The following is a 15,116-nucleotide window of genomic DNA, read 5'->3' as shown; positions in this document are numbered from 1 at the left end:
GGCGGCGGTGGTCGACGGTGGTGGTTGGCGGCGGTGGTGCAATGATAGTTGGCGGCAGTGGTGGCGGCGACGGTGGTTGACGGAAGCGGCGGCGGTGGTGGGTGACGGCGGTGGTGGTTGGCGACGACGGTGATGGCGGTGGTGGTCGACGGTGGCGCTGTTGCTGGTGGTTTGTTGTTGTTGGTGGTGATAGTATATTTAAAAGTGGGGTTGATTTTTGTTTTTGTTGGAGTGATTTAAATACTAGAAGGGTAGTTTAGACAGTTTATGATATTTGGGGTTTTTGTATCACTTTTGTTTGGGTGGGTTTTTTGTGATGGGTTATAACTCTTTTGGGGTTATAACCCGCGGACCGAAAGAATTATCCCATTGCTTACGTAATTAGATTCAAATAGATGAGTCCAATTTTGTGCACACTCCTTTGAAGAGTGTGCACAAAACAAATTGGTCTTATTTGTTAATTTATTTTATTTTATTTTCTTTTAGTATTTAATTTTTTCTTTGGAAAAGAAGAATATTATTAAAAGAGAAATTAAAGTTTTACAAGAAACTTGTTGGTAGCCTTGCAACAAGTTGTGCTCCAACCCCTTTTTGGATAGCTAAACCTAATCCAATAAAAACAAAATTGTGGACTTTAATATTAGCATCATGTCTAGCTATGTAATTTTTCAATCTTAACAAAAACTCTATAGTTTCACTACCAAGTTCACCTAGGGTAGTAAAAGCTAAGGTACCAAAACTATACTCATTGGCTCTACATACATCACGGTATTTACATCTTTTACGCTCTACGGCTTTAGACAAAGCAAGACCTGGTGTAAAAGCGTCTACACCACCGCCAGCGAAAGGAGAAACTCCCGTCACATCCAAACAAGTATCTCGGCCTTCCTCCCAATTGTAGACAAGAATGTTCGCTGATCTGGAATCACCGCCATCACGAGATAAGAAACCTAAAGACGCTTCAACTTTGGTGTGCACAACTGCCCTATAAAAAATATCCGCAAAGGTGTCACGAACAAGATCATGTCGAAACTTGATTCCAACTTCATTAGCACAATGCAACGCATGGTCACCATATAGCCCTATTACAACACAGAAAAACACTATTTTCTGCAAAAAGTGGAATGCCAAGTCTATAACAAAGAACAACACAAAATTGACGTGGCCCCATCTTCGGTCCAAGTCCATCAGCAGGAATTGAAAGTAAGTAATCTTGAGCATGCTTGGTTTTATTACATTGCAAAAGCACTGAGTCCCTCCTTGACATATTGAAAAGGGAAGGCATGTCTTTCGTCATACCTGTAAAATACTGAACTGTCAGTGAGTGCATGGGATGGGGGGAAGTTATGAGATTGCTAAGTTGTGAAGAGTCAATACCACACACTTGAACAAAATGATCAAAAGCTCGTTGATAAACTGGACCCTTAACTGAAATGCTTGAAGATGTAAAGGCAAATGAAACATTGTGTAAAATATTCCCCTGTAGGTGTAAGGTATGAAAGTAAGAAGCCAAAAAACAATATTGCATGGTGTCAAACATAGAATAAATACCAAGACCACCAACTCTGATGGGTAGAGATACTAATCTCTGCTGTAATATGTCAAAACCTGGTCCACCACCAGTCACTAGTTCCCTCGTATACTTTGAAAGATGATTATCAAATACAACATGTGCTTCTTTCACATATTTAGGCGCAGTTACGCATAGTAAAATAGAGTTTAGAAACACCTGTGCAGTTGTGAAGAAGAAGCAATTCACTTTGAGGGTCTTCAAGCCTGCGAACTTCCGGCATCAACTGTATGGTCTTCTGAACTCTGTCAAGAACCAATTGACTACAAAATTCAGCATTCAAACTCACAGGACCACCAAGTAGTTTAACTCCTATAGAGGATCTACCTATATCAGCAGGAAAAATACCGACTTGCAAACTCCTAATATCCGTAGAAGGCCAAAACAATTCAGTTTTCCGCACATTGAGATGAAGCCCAACAGATTCACCAATAATGGTACCATCGTCTAAGTACCATGCCTGCAGATCAAGTTGACATTGTTGCGAGACTTTTAAAACAAGAGGATGCATAGTCAGAGAGAAAAGTAAAGGCTCTAAAGGGTCCCCTTGTTGTACACCTTGCGCATAAGAAAGAGTAGAAGCACCATAATAAAGATTGGCAGGAAAAGCACAACAGAATTCAACCCATTTATATATACTTGGGCACCTAAATCTCACTTCTCTTAACATAGGAGACCTATCCACTAGGTTAAAAGCATTACTGAAATCTACCAAAAGCATCGACATAGAGTTCAGGCTACATTTTTCCTCCAAAATACGATTCACAGAATGCAAAATAGCTTCTCCTCCACATGGTATGCCAACACTGAATTGGAAATCACTTAAATAACTAGACATATCCTTACTTACAAGTGATGTAGAAACCTTAGAAACTAACCTTCTCCAGATGGTACCTACTGCAATAGATCTAATACCCCCTCCATGTTTGATTAAAGGAGTAAGCGGTACACTAACAATAAATTTACTAAGTTGTGGAGGGCACTTACCGGCTAAAAGAAGATTAACAATAGCCGTAATAGACGAAAGAAGCTCATCTGCCACAGTGTCAAGCAAATGTTGAGAATGAAGACCATCCCTGCCACATGTTGTACCTATAGAGAAACTTTTAATTATGTTCAAAACTATATCAGAAACTTTTATTTAATTGAGTTAAAAACTAAAATTGGTAAATATTAGTCGGGCGACGACCAAAGGGAGGAGTCCCTAAGGGATGAATACTATGTGTCTGTCCGTCACATTTTTTGTGCAGAAAAACAAGAAAAAAAAACGAATTTCTTGAATTTGAAAAAATATTTGAGACGATTGATAAAATTGACGACAAAAATCCTTCATTTACAATCTAACAAACATGTTTTTAGTTCAAAGTTCTTTAGAAAAATCAATATATCGATTGAATGATTCGGACTCTTTGTTTTATAAAAAACAGTTTTCTTCAACTGTTAAGAAGATAAATCTCGGTCCGGAATTCGACCCATATCCAATTTTTGATGTTGTTAAATCCCAGTTCTGTAATTATTAAACGAGATATGGAATTACACTTTCTAGAAAAGGGATTTGTAGATGTGACTGTAAGGGATTAATTGGGTTATACTAATATGTGCAAGCCGTTCGTTGTTAGTTTTAAGACAAACAAATAGAAATCATATGCCTTCAAAGAGAAATGGAGTTGTTCTAAAGTTGAGGATTGGTTGATTACTGCCATATTTGATGTTCGGTGATGATAAGATGAGAGGTTCAGTTTTGTTGTTGTGATCTGAGAGAACATGGGACTGAAATAGGTTGTCCACCGGTAATATGAATAATTAGAATGAATGTGTTTGAATAGAATTTGATAACTATTATGCAGGGGAGGAGAAACGGTATGTTAGAAATCATCAGCAATCTGATCTCTGCTAACACTAGGTCTTGCACACAAGGAGTTTGTAAAAATGCCCGGTTTTAAGAAGATTTGAATGGGTTTTGACTGGAAATTGATTGGGTGCTGGAAAGTATTTGTCGTGTGGTCCATGGAGTGAATGAGTCTGTTTTTTAATGTCACTGCAAAAAATCCTAACAAAAGCCACTAAAATCCCGCAACTGCTCCAGAAAAAGCTATGATTAATTGGGTTATATTAGAGTTAAGATAATAACAATCCCGTGATAGACGCATTTATTTGTTTAAATTGTCCTCAATGTTTCGTATCGTTAGTACTTGTTTTCGTCCTTATTATAGTGTTTTGTGTGTTCGTAGGTATTTTTTTGGAAATAAATATTGTTGGAAAATTCGACGAAAAGTTGCTCGGAGCACCCCGGAGGACATTTGCTATACGGACCCCCAGTTTCGCTATGTGTCACCCATGGCTACGTGTAGCCCATTTGTCCACATCACTCATTTTTGTCCACAACACCCATTTTCTATTCCCACCCCACAGAGGGATAAGGGGCACCCATCTTCATCTTCATCTTTTGAATTCTGAAAAAAGGCGGGAAAGCATGGTTCTCACCTGAAGAATTTTCGTTCGAATTTGGAAGGCATTGTACAGAGACTCAATGGCTCATATTGATGGAGGGACTCTATTAAGGTTAACAGGCAGGATATGGTTGATTTCGTCGGTTGAAATTGACTAGATAATCCACAAGAAAAAGTCAGAGCAACACGTACGCTGGATGAGATATTCACGGGATTACAGCGTGGTTAAACGTGTGTTGATCGTGTTTGGATTCAGCTGGGTCTCTGCAGAAGCGTGGAGAAGTTAAATGAGGAAGATTCAGTAGTTGTATACGCGTGGAAGAGCTAAAAGTGGAAGAAAATATTCCCGAGAATATTTTTTCATCAATGCCGAGTAATGGAGAATTCGATGAAGTTATTGCGTGATTTTTTGAGGCTGTTGAGTTATAAATAGTTTCTGGGATAGCAGAGATGGGGGAGGGAGAGTTTCGGAGGTTTTAGAACACCACAGAGCTTAAACACCAAAGTTGCAGAGCTGTCATTTTCTGCTACTGCATTTCTGAAGAACAAGAAGAGCGGACCTACCAAGACAGTCGTTTATCAACAGTGATAACGACTCACAGCTGAGGGTCGTACATCTGCAGCAGACTTATTTTCTACAGTGACAACGACAGAAATCTTTTTTCGTTCTTTGTAACAGCTCGGTTTGCAACACGTATAACTGTTGCAAATCCGGTTTTTAATAATTTTTCTCCATTTCATCATTTGTACACCTCCTTTGAGCAATAAAAATGAATCTTGAGCGTGTTTCCAACATGATGATGAGCTAATTCTCCCATAACCAAGGCAATGAGGAAGCTATTTACGCATGAATAATTGGTAACTATTTTATTTTCTCTAATTTATAATTTATAATTCACTCAATCACTGCTTTTGCAGAGTTTTAAATTGTTTGCATAATTTTCGTCTTTAGTTGTGATTCAATTAGATAGGTTATGCTTTGTTTAGATAATCTATGCTTAGGGAATACAATTAATTTTTGAGAGTTTACCTGATTATGTGTGAATTAAGAAAGAAGGGACTTAAAAGATAATTAGAATTTTGGATTATTTACCATAATTTATTCATGCATAATAGTGGAATCAGTGTCTTGGTTATTTCTCATATCTTGAAATCAATTTTGTGTTAAGTTTTCTTTATTTTAAGTTTTAATAAGTCTATAGTATTTTGCTTTCACAAGCCTCAACGAACTTTTTTACTACAACTCAATTGAAAAAAACATCAATTTTTGGCGCCGCCGACGTGGGCTTGTCTTTAGGCTAGAGTTTTTATATTTTTTAGGTTTTTATTTGTTTTTATTTTATTTTTTCTTCTTTACGTTTTTGGTTTTTTGTCTTTTCCTTACAGATTTTGGAATTTGGAGCGAAAGAAAATTTTGCCAATGCTTTGGTGAATACTTAAAGACTTGGAGTAAAAGACAAAGCGAAAGGAGCCAAAGAAGAATTTTTTTTTTGTTTTTATTAAAAAAGAGAGAAAAAAAAAGAGAGACATTTTTTTTGGCTTTTTCTTTTTCTTTTGGCTTTTTTTTTTTTTAGACTTTCCTTTTCTTTTGGACTTTGGACTTGGACATTTGGACATTCTTTTATTTTTAAACCCTACGGAAGGGTAGTATTAAATATTAAACTGTTTGCAGAGAAGGACGGTGATTACGATATCACCTCGGCCCCCGGGTTCGTACACGACATTGGAGTTGTGGCCCGAGTCGACTTCAGCGGTTCATCCCCCGTCTGGAACGGGAGGTAAGTTTGTAGAAACACTCGCGAATCCCCTGTCAGCGAGTTATTGTATTCCTTCGTTTGCATATATGCTGAGGACTTGAAAACGACTGCTTTAATTTCCTAGTAAAGGGCAAGGACTGGCCATCCAAGATACGGGTTCGGATTTCATCACTGTTCTCTTCTTGCCCGCCTTAGGAAAACAAAACCAAACGCGAACCTAAACCTAAAATTTGGAATAGAACGAGACCTATAGGGTAAAGAGCTTAATAGGAAAGTCGTTCGAAAAATATTGGTTACTCTTTTGAGCATACTTCGAAGTTCATGATGGTTTATGTGAGTTGAATGCGTGACTGCGCCGCCTTGGAATGCGGTGAGGCCTTGGGTATCAAATCTCTACGCAGCTTCCCTCGCCTCTATTCAACGTTCTTTGACTCGGATTGATTCCAGAGGGGTTTGCTTAAATTGTAACGAATTCCCTTTCGAAGGATTAGAAGCTGGTCTAGAAAAAATCTAAGTGGAGCCATCATGCTTTTTGTTTGCTAGAAATCAGTAGGTTTGTTGTGGTGAAGTCAGCCTTGTTTGTGTTTGCATAGAACTTCCCTTCCTTTTAGGACTTTTCTTTTTCTTTTGTTTTTCTAGTGTATGCCCGAGGTTATCAGAGAGCGGGCTTGGAAAAGAAACATTCTAGGTCGTTTGATTAGTGATAAACCTAGTAGTTCTTCTTTTGAAGGAGGGGAGCTCGAAGACTTTTCTTTTGAGAGCCCCGTTTTTGGAAACTTCAGTTTTGAGAATTTGTCTCTCTGTGAGGAAAGTACCCCTAGTACTTCAGCTGTGCCAGCGATGACAACTTTGAAAGATTACATGTTCCCAACTAGGACCAACCGAGCTTCGTGCATTAAATTGCCAGTCAGTACGGCTAATTTCGAGATAAAAGCTAGTATTCTTCAGATGATCCCTATGTTCTTAGGAAAATATGATGAGAACCCTTATTTTCATATTAGGGACTTTGAGGAAATTTGTGGGACAGTTAGAATAAAAGACCTCACTGATGAAGGTTTGAAACTTAAGATGTTTCCCTTTTCCTTGAGAGATAAAGCCAAGACCTGGTTGAACAACCTACCACCTGAGTCCATTGAAACATGGCAGGAACTTGTTGCTGCTTTCTATATGAAATTCTACCCTAAGCATAAAACTGCAGTTGTTAGGCAGAAAATTAGTGTTAGTGTGCAACAAGAGGGAGAGTCTCTTTATAGGTTTTTAGAGAGATTCAATGATATCCTATCCCAGTGTCCTCACCATGGATTTGATAAGATGAAACTTGTTGAGATTATTTATAATGGTTTAGACTATTTGACCAAAGCCATGGTCGAGTCTATGTGCGCTGGTGAGTTCACCAGTAAAAATGCTGATGATGCTTTTACCTTTTTAGGAGCTATTGCTGAAAAATCCCAACAGTGGGAGTCTTGTGTTGAACCCCCTAAAAGAATCTTGGTCGATAAAAGTAGCACCAATGTGGTAAATACAAGCTTCGAGTCAGATGCTAAGTTTGCTGCTTTGTCTAGAAGGTTAGAAGCTTTGGAATTGAATCAGCCTAAATATAGGTCTCTTGTTGAACCTGATGATAGGATTAGAGCCGCTCAAGTCTCTAGTTGTGGAGTAGAGCCCAATAACTCGTTTTGGAAAGGTCATGTTAGTGAAGAACAAGCCCATGCTGTATATAACAACGCTAGGTTTGAGAACCGTCAGAAGTTTGACCCATACACAGAAACCTACAACCCTGGTTGGAGAAACCATCCTAATTTTTCTTGGTCTAAGGGCCAGAATCAAGGTCAGTCTAGTAATTCTCAGCCTCCCCCAGGTTTTGATTATGCTAAGAACTCTTCAGGTCAACCCCAGTTTTAGAATCCTTCAGATAAAAAGATCACAAGTTTAGAAGACACTCTAGCCTCGTTTATTAAAAACTCTGATAAGATCAACCTAATGGTTGCTCAAGGGATAGAAGAAAGTAAAAATATAGGTTATGCTAACTCCCAAGCTATTTCTGAGTTAAAAACCAGGTTAGTCAGATAAATGAATCTTCGAGGGAAAAAGGTAAGTTTCCTAGTCAAACTCAACCCAATCCTAAAGCAGAGAAATCGTATAATCATGTGAACTCTATTACAACCCTTAGGAGTGGAAAGAAAGTTGACAATAAGGTTGCCATGCCTGATAGTGAACATGTTGTAGTTCACCCTTCTCAGCCAGAAAATGAGGAGACTGATAGAGTCTCTAAAGAGACCAATGAGGGTCCTGCTGAGCCCGACTTTGTTCCCAGAGCCCCGTTTCCCCAGCTGCTAGTTCCAACTAAGAGGGAGTCCAACTTTAATGATATATTAGAGGTTTTTAAGGAGGTAACTATCAACATACCATTGTTGGATGCGATTAAGCAGATTCCCGCTTATGCCAAGTTTCTTAAGGACTTGTGTACGCGAAAGCGTAAGCTTAGTGTCCAAAAAAAGCCTTCCTAGCTAGTCACGTGAGTTCCATTATTCAGAATACCACTACTCCTAAGTATAAATACCTAGTGTCCCCTACCATTTCTTGCACAATAGGTAAATACCGTGTTGAGAAAGCTTTGCTTGACTAAGGAGCCAGTGTGAATTTACTTCCATACCATGTGTACCTCAAGCTAGGACTTGGTGATATGAAACCTACCCAGATGACACTTCAGTTAGCTGATAGGTCCGTTAAAATTCCTCGTGGTGTGATCGAGGATGTTCTTATTGAGGTCGACAAGTTTATTTATCCAGTGGATTTTGTTATCCTAGATACCCAACCTGTCCCTGACCCAGAGAACCAGATACCAGTGATTTTAGGTCGCCCATTTTTAGCAACATCCAATGCGATCATTAATTGTCGAACTGGTATTATGAATTGTCTTTTGGTAATATGACTATTGAGCTGAACGTCTTTCATATTAGTAAGCTACCCTCTGAACTAGATGACTCGAGCATAGAAGAGGTAAACATGATAGGAACATTAGTCGAGGAGTCATTACCAAACACTTTGTTAGAAGATCCGTTAGAGAAATGCCTAGCTCACTTTGGGATTGATTTCGATGATGATAATGTGATTAATGAGGTGAATGCTTTGTTAGATTCAACCCCTTTGTTAGACACTAGTAACGGATGGAAACCTAAGTTCGAACCACTACCAGTTTCTAAGTCTACCCTAGTTCCTTCGTTAGAAGAGCCTCCTAAGTTGGACCTAAAACCATTGCCAGATACCCTGAAGTATGTGTTTTTAGGCCCGTCTGAGACTTTACCTGTGATTGTTGCTTCCGACTTGGATAGTGATCAGGAAAGTAGGCTAGTGACCGTCCTTCAAAACAACAAGGAAGCTTTAGGGTGGACCATAGCAGACATTAAGGGTATAAGTCCTATTTTTTGTATGCATCAGATCTATTTAGAGGAAGATACCAAACCTTCTAGGGAGATGCAACGAAGACTAAACCCTAATATGAAAGAAGTAGTTCGAACCGAGGTTCTTAAGCTTTAGATGCAGGCATTATCTACCCCATTTCAGACAGTAAGTGGGTCAGCCCCGTTCAGGTTGTTCCCAAGAAATCCGGTATTACTGTAGTCCAGAATGATAACAATGAGTTAATCCCGACCCGAGTGACCACGGGTTGGCGTGTTTGTATTGACTATAGGAAATTGAACAAGGTCACTAGGAAGGACCACTTTCCCCTTCCTTTTATCGACCTAATGCTAGAGAGATTAGCTGGACATAGTCATTACTGTTTTCTAGATGGATACTCAGGCTACAATCAGATCGTTATTGCCCCAGAAGACCAAGAAAAAACTACTTTTACCTGTCCCTTTGGTACCTTTGCGTATAGACGCATGCCTTTCGGGCTATGTAACGCCCCTGCGACTTTTCAGCGTTGCATGATGAGCATATTTTCCGATATGGTAGAAAAGTTTTTAGAGGTCTTTATGGATGATTTTTCAGTGTTTGGTTCGTCTTTCGATGAGTTCTTGCATCATTTGTCATTAGTGCTGACTAGGTGTAAGGAAAAGAATCTAGTGCTTAATTGCGAGAAATGTCACTTCATGGTTCGTTCAGGAATTGTTCTAGGGCATATCGTATCTTCGAAGGGTATAAAGGTAGATAGAGCCAAAGTTGACCTTATTAAAACTTTGCCGGTCCCAAAAACCGTAAGAGATATTAGGTCATTCTTAGGGCATGCTGGTTTTTATCGTCGATTCATTAAGGATTTTAGCTTGATTTCTAGACCTCTTTGCAATTTGCTTGCAAAAGATGTTAAGTTTGTCTTTGATGATGCTTGTTTAGAGGCTTTTGAAAAGCTTAAGACTTTACTCACTACCGCCCCCATAGTCCAGGCACCCAACTGGAACCTATCCTTTGAGATCATATGTGATGCTTCAGATTATGCTATTGGTGTTGTGCTAGGTCAGCGAGAAAACAAATTACTTCATGTGATTTACTATGCTAGCAAAACTCTGAATGATGCCCAGTTGAACTATACCACTACCGAGAAGGAACTGTTAGCCATTGTGTTTTCCTTAGACAAGTTTAGACCCTATCTCTTAGGTTCTAATATCGTCATATATACTGATCATGCTGCTTTGAAATATCTTTTGTCTAAGAAGGATACGAAACCTAGATTGACTAGGTGGATACTTTTGTTTCAAGAGTTTTCTCCAGACATTAGAGACAAAAAGAGTGCCGAAAATGTAGTAGCAGACCACTTGTCTAGGCTAGTTGTTAATTCCCATGATGAATCCCTTCCTATAAGGGATAGCTTTCCTGATGAACAACTGTTCTTTGTTACCCAAGCACCTTGGTATGCGAATATAATGAATTATCTTGTTACTGGTCGAATGCCCCAACATTGGGGTAAACAAGATCGTTCTAGGTTTTTAGCGGAGGTTAAGCACTTCTTTTGGGATGATCCTTATTTATTTAAGTATTGTCCAGACCAGATTATTAGGAGATTTATACCTGAGAGTGACCAGTCCAGTATTATTTCCTTTTGTCATGATCATGCTTGTGGAGGTCACTTTAGTGCTAAGAAGACTGCTGCTAAGATATTGCAGTGTGGATTCTATTGGCCTTTGTTGTTTAAAGACTCCCACAGATACTGTGTTACTTGTGAACGTTGCCAGAAATTAGGAACCATTTCTCGTAGGAACATGATTCCCTTGAACCCGATTCTAATTGTTGAGGTCTTTGATGTGTGGGGTATTGACTGTATGGGTCCGTTTCCTAATTCTTTTGGTAACGTATACATCATCGTCGCCGTAGACTATGTCTCTAAATGGATTGAGGCGGTTGCGTGTAAAACCAATGACCATAGGGTTGTGATTGAGTTCTTGAAAAATAATATACTTACACGTTTTGGTACACCGCGAGCTATAATTAGTGATGGAGGGTCGCACTTTTGTAATGGACATTTTAAGCTTTTGATGAAGAAATATGGTATTACACATAAGGTAGCTACCCCATATCATCCACAGATTAGTGGTCAGGTTGAGGTTTCCAATAGGGAGATAAAACGTATATTAGAGAAAACAGTTAATCCTAATCGGAAAGACTGGTCGTCAAGGCTTATTGATGCCTTATGGGCTTACCGTACTGCGTTTAAGACCCATTGGAATGTCGCCTTATCGGCTTGTGTATGGCAAGGTGATGAGTGCTAAAAAGTGTATATTTCTATATATTTTTCTTGGCATTTAACTCATCTTTTGTGCATTAATTCTACATTTTATCCCATATTCTGTATTTTCATTGTTTTCAAGAATAAATATTTTTATTAATTAATTTTGCATTTTTAGGTACTAAATAAAGCCTGGTTAACTCACGGAGCGAAAAGAGCAAAGAAACGGCAAAGACTCCCGCAGAAAGGCAGCGAAGAATGATGTTTGCAAGAGCCGGATCAAGTAGAAGTGGGCTTGAAGAGGAAGAATTGTCCTTAAAGAAGATATGGGCTTGGCATACCCAAGGCCCAAAACCCTTACCCAAATCCATTTCCAATATCCATACCCATTTCCATGAGAGCCGTCAGATTGGATCCATCACATCATCCAACGGTCGCCTCATCACCGAGCATCAAATCTTGAAGCTCCTGTCAAACATCATAGTACCTAACTCCAATCTAAGCCGTCAGAATTGTTGTATCAAGCATCCAACGGTCGCTGCAAGCCTGTTCCATCTTAGCCGTTCGATTAAATCCAGATGTGATCATCCAACGTATCATCTTCGCTGGAGATCGAATTTGCTACAACCGCTTAACAATACAACACCTAACACCTATACCCGCAAAACAAACTCACCCTTCTCCAATTCTATCGACCCCATCTTCTCCCTCACCGTCTGCAGAGAAAACTCTGCCATCACCAACTCTCTTCCACCACCACAACCACCACCGAGCTCTCAAATCACCAACAACCCCATCACCCCATCATCCATCACCTATTCCCTTCTAATTTCAGAGACCTAATTCACCTAATTCACTCGCCTCTTCTCAGAAACCCTAGGCGTGTGAGTTTGGTAAATTAGATTGAGAAATAACACAAATTGGAGGCATGGGTAGCATCAGGAGAGTCAGAAGAAGAATGGGTCGACGTACAGAAGCCATTATCAAAGATTAGGTAAACTGAATTTCAATTTTCAGAAACCCTAATTTACTGTTTTGGGGGTTTTTCTTGTAAAGTGTAATTGAGTATGAATAGATGCTTTGGGATGTTGTAATGGGGATGCCTGGACTAGCCAGTGCTTCACCCAAGAGGACTGGAATAGCCAGTGCCTCAAGGGTTAGTTTTTATTTTAAATGATGTTGTAAACTTCAATTGTTTTTATCCTATCCATGCTCTGATCTTGTTGTGCTTGAATTGTCTAGGATTGAATATCCTTATAGGTTGTTAAAACACTAAGCAAGCTTCTCTGCGGGTAGTTGCAGTGTGAGAGCCCCAACTACCACAAGGTTTAGAATTCATCTTAGTGCCTTTAGCCTCCTTTCTAGACCAACCCTTAGATGAACAGCCGGCTTTGAACCGCAACTGTCATCTAGTTATTCAGAAAGCCTAGAAGCTGACTGATAACTAACAAGGGACAAGAACATAGTTGGAAGACCTGCCTTTGTTTCTTTATCACTTCCCTTGGCTAATAGCCTTGGTTTGTTTGTCTTTGTTTCACTGTTCTTATTCACTGCCACTGATTTTTCTTGTTAACTGTCACTTGCTTCATTACTTCAATTCACACCCAAGTCTCTGTGGTTCGACCCTGCCTTGCACACTCACTACAACAGACCCTGTGCACTTGCAGGTATCATTTCTGTGACTCTTTTAGAGAGCCACCACAAGGCATGCCATTTACCTGTTGAGTTAGAACATAGAGCTTATTGGGATGTTAAGCAGCTAAAGTTTTCACTTGACAAGGCAGGAGCCCATAGGAAACTCCAGCTCAATGAGTTGGACGAGATTCGTATAGATGCTTACGATAGTGCGAAGGAGTATAAGAACAAAATGAAACTTGTGCATGATAAAAATATTTTACGGAAGTCATTTTCTCCAGGTCAAAAAGTTCTTCTGTATGATACCCTCTTGCATCTTTTCCCTGGGAAGTTACGTTCTTGGTGGACGGGTCCTTTTATTGTTCGCACTGTCTTTCCTCATGGAGCTGTTGAAATTGAGACACCGGATGGTAGTAGTTCTTCGAAGGTTAACGGTCAGAGATTGAAACCCTTTTTAGAACCCTTTCCTACAGGTGATGTTGAAGAGGTCCCTCTGGAGGACCCTGTTTACCCTTGATTGACCATCGAGGCAGTTGTATGTTGCATATTAGTTTTTGATTTTCTTCACCCAGGTACTATCTTTCCAACTTCTCCTCGTGTTATTTTACTTTTGGTACTGCTCTTTCATTAGAAACATTGAGGACAATGTTAGATTTAAGTTTGGGGGTGGCGAAGAACTTTTTAGTTGCACTTTTGAAACTTCTAGCGTCACATGGTATCCGATTAGCTAAGTTTACATACTGTTTCTCACCGAAAAGATAGAAATTGGAATGCTAGGGATAACAACCTATTGAGACATTAGAGAAAAAGACATTGAGATCCTTGAAATTCAGGAGAGTACTTGTTCCATTTAGAGGGTAACCGTGATGGACCTAACCATCCATGATGGAAAGGCAAGTAGGTCAGGAAATGCCAGAAAAACAAAGCAACCTCACAATGTAGTCTTAGTTACTGGATTACGACTCTCTCTCAGTAGAAACTTATCATCATCAACAAGCGAAGAGACATCAAAATCTATGAAGAAAGTTGAAGACGTTTTAGGTTTAGAAACAACAATAGAAAAGAATAATTCAAAAATCAAAGTTGAAGACTTAGTTACAAGAAGTTATAAGAGAAAATGATATAAGTTGTTGGAATTCATGATACCAAGATATCACAAGTTGCGAAGATCCAAGTTTTTAAAGTCCTTCTCTCATGGCCATGTAAAATTTTTGTCTTGTAATTTTTTTTTTTGTGTGTCAAAAAAAAAAAAATCTTCATTACGTTCTTTTTGTTCTATAATTAGTTTTTTTTGTTCAATGAGGCCATAGGGAAGTAGAAATTTTTAAGTCAAGCAAGAAATCGAAGAGAAAAGTTAATTGTCAAGGTTCTATGAGGTTCGAGAGTTTATCATCAACAGTTGAAGACCGAAGAAGACGTTGTTTCTACTGAGCACTATGAGAGAGTCGAAGAAAGATGCATTTTGGTTGCTTTGTTAGTCCGCTTTCAATCTGGCACAAGATCTTTCTAGCACTGGTTTAACTCATCACACGTAATTAGTCCAACTGTGTAGCAGATGTCTCTCTCATCTTTATCTCTCTCCTAATCTTATCCAGCTGTAAATCAGCGGACGCATCTTGATGAGTGCTAAAAAGTGCATATTTCTATATATTTTTCTTGGCATTTAACTCATCTTTTGTGCATTAATTCTACATTTTATCCCATATTCTGTATTTTCATTGTTTTCAAGAATAAATATTTTTATTAATTAATTTTGCATTTTTAGGTAATAAATAAAGTTTGGATGAATAGCAGAGCGAAAAGAGCAGAAAAGTAGTGAAAAGCCGGGAGGAATTACACAAGGAAGCCGCGAAGAATGTTGTGCACAAGACCAAAAGGATAGAAGTGGGCTTGAAGAGGAAGAATTGTTCTTAAAGAAGATATGGGCTTGGCATACCCAAGGCCCAAAACCCTCACCCAAACCCATTTCCAATATCCATACCCGCCTTCATATCCAGCCGTCGGATTGGATCATCGAAATCCAATGGTCGCTTCAGTAGAGT

Source organism: Papaver somniferum, chromosome 5, assembly GCF_003573695.1.
Source record: "Papaver somniferum cultivar HN1 chromosome 5, ASM357369v1, whole genome shotgun sequence".
NCBI classification, from domain to species: domain Eukaryota; kingdom Viridiplantae; phylum Streptophyta; class Magnoliopsida; order Ranunculales; family Papaveraceae; genus Papaver; species Papaver somniferum.
Note: the sequence above shows the minus strand (reverse complement) of the source record.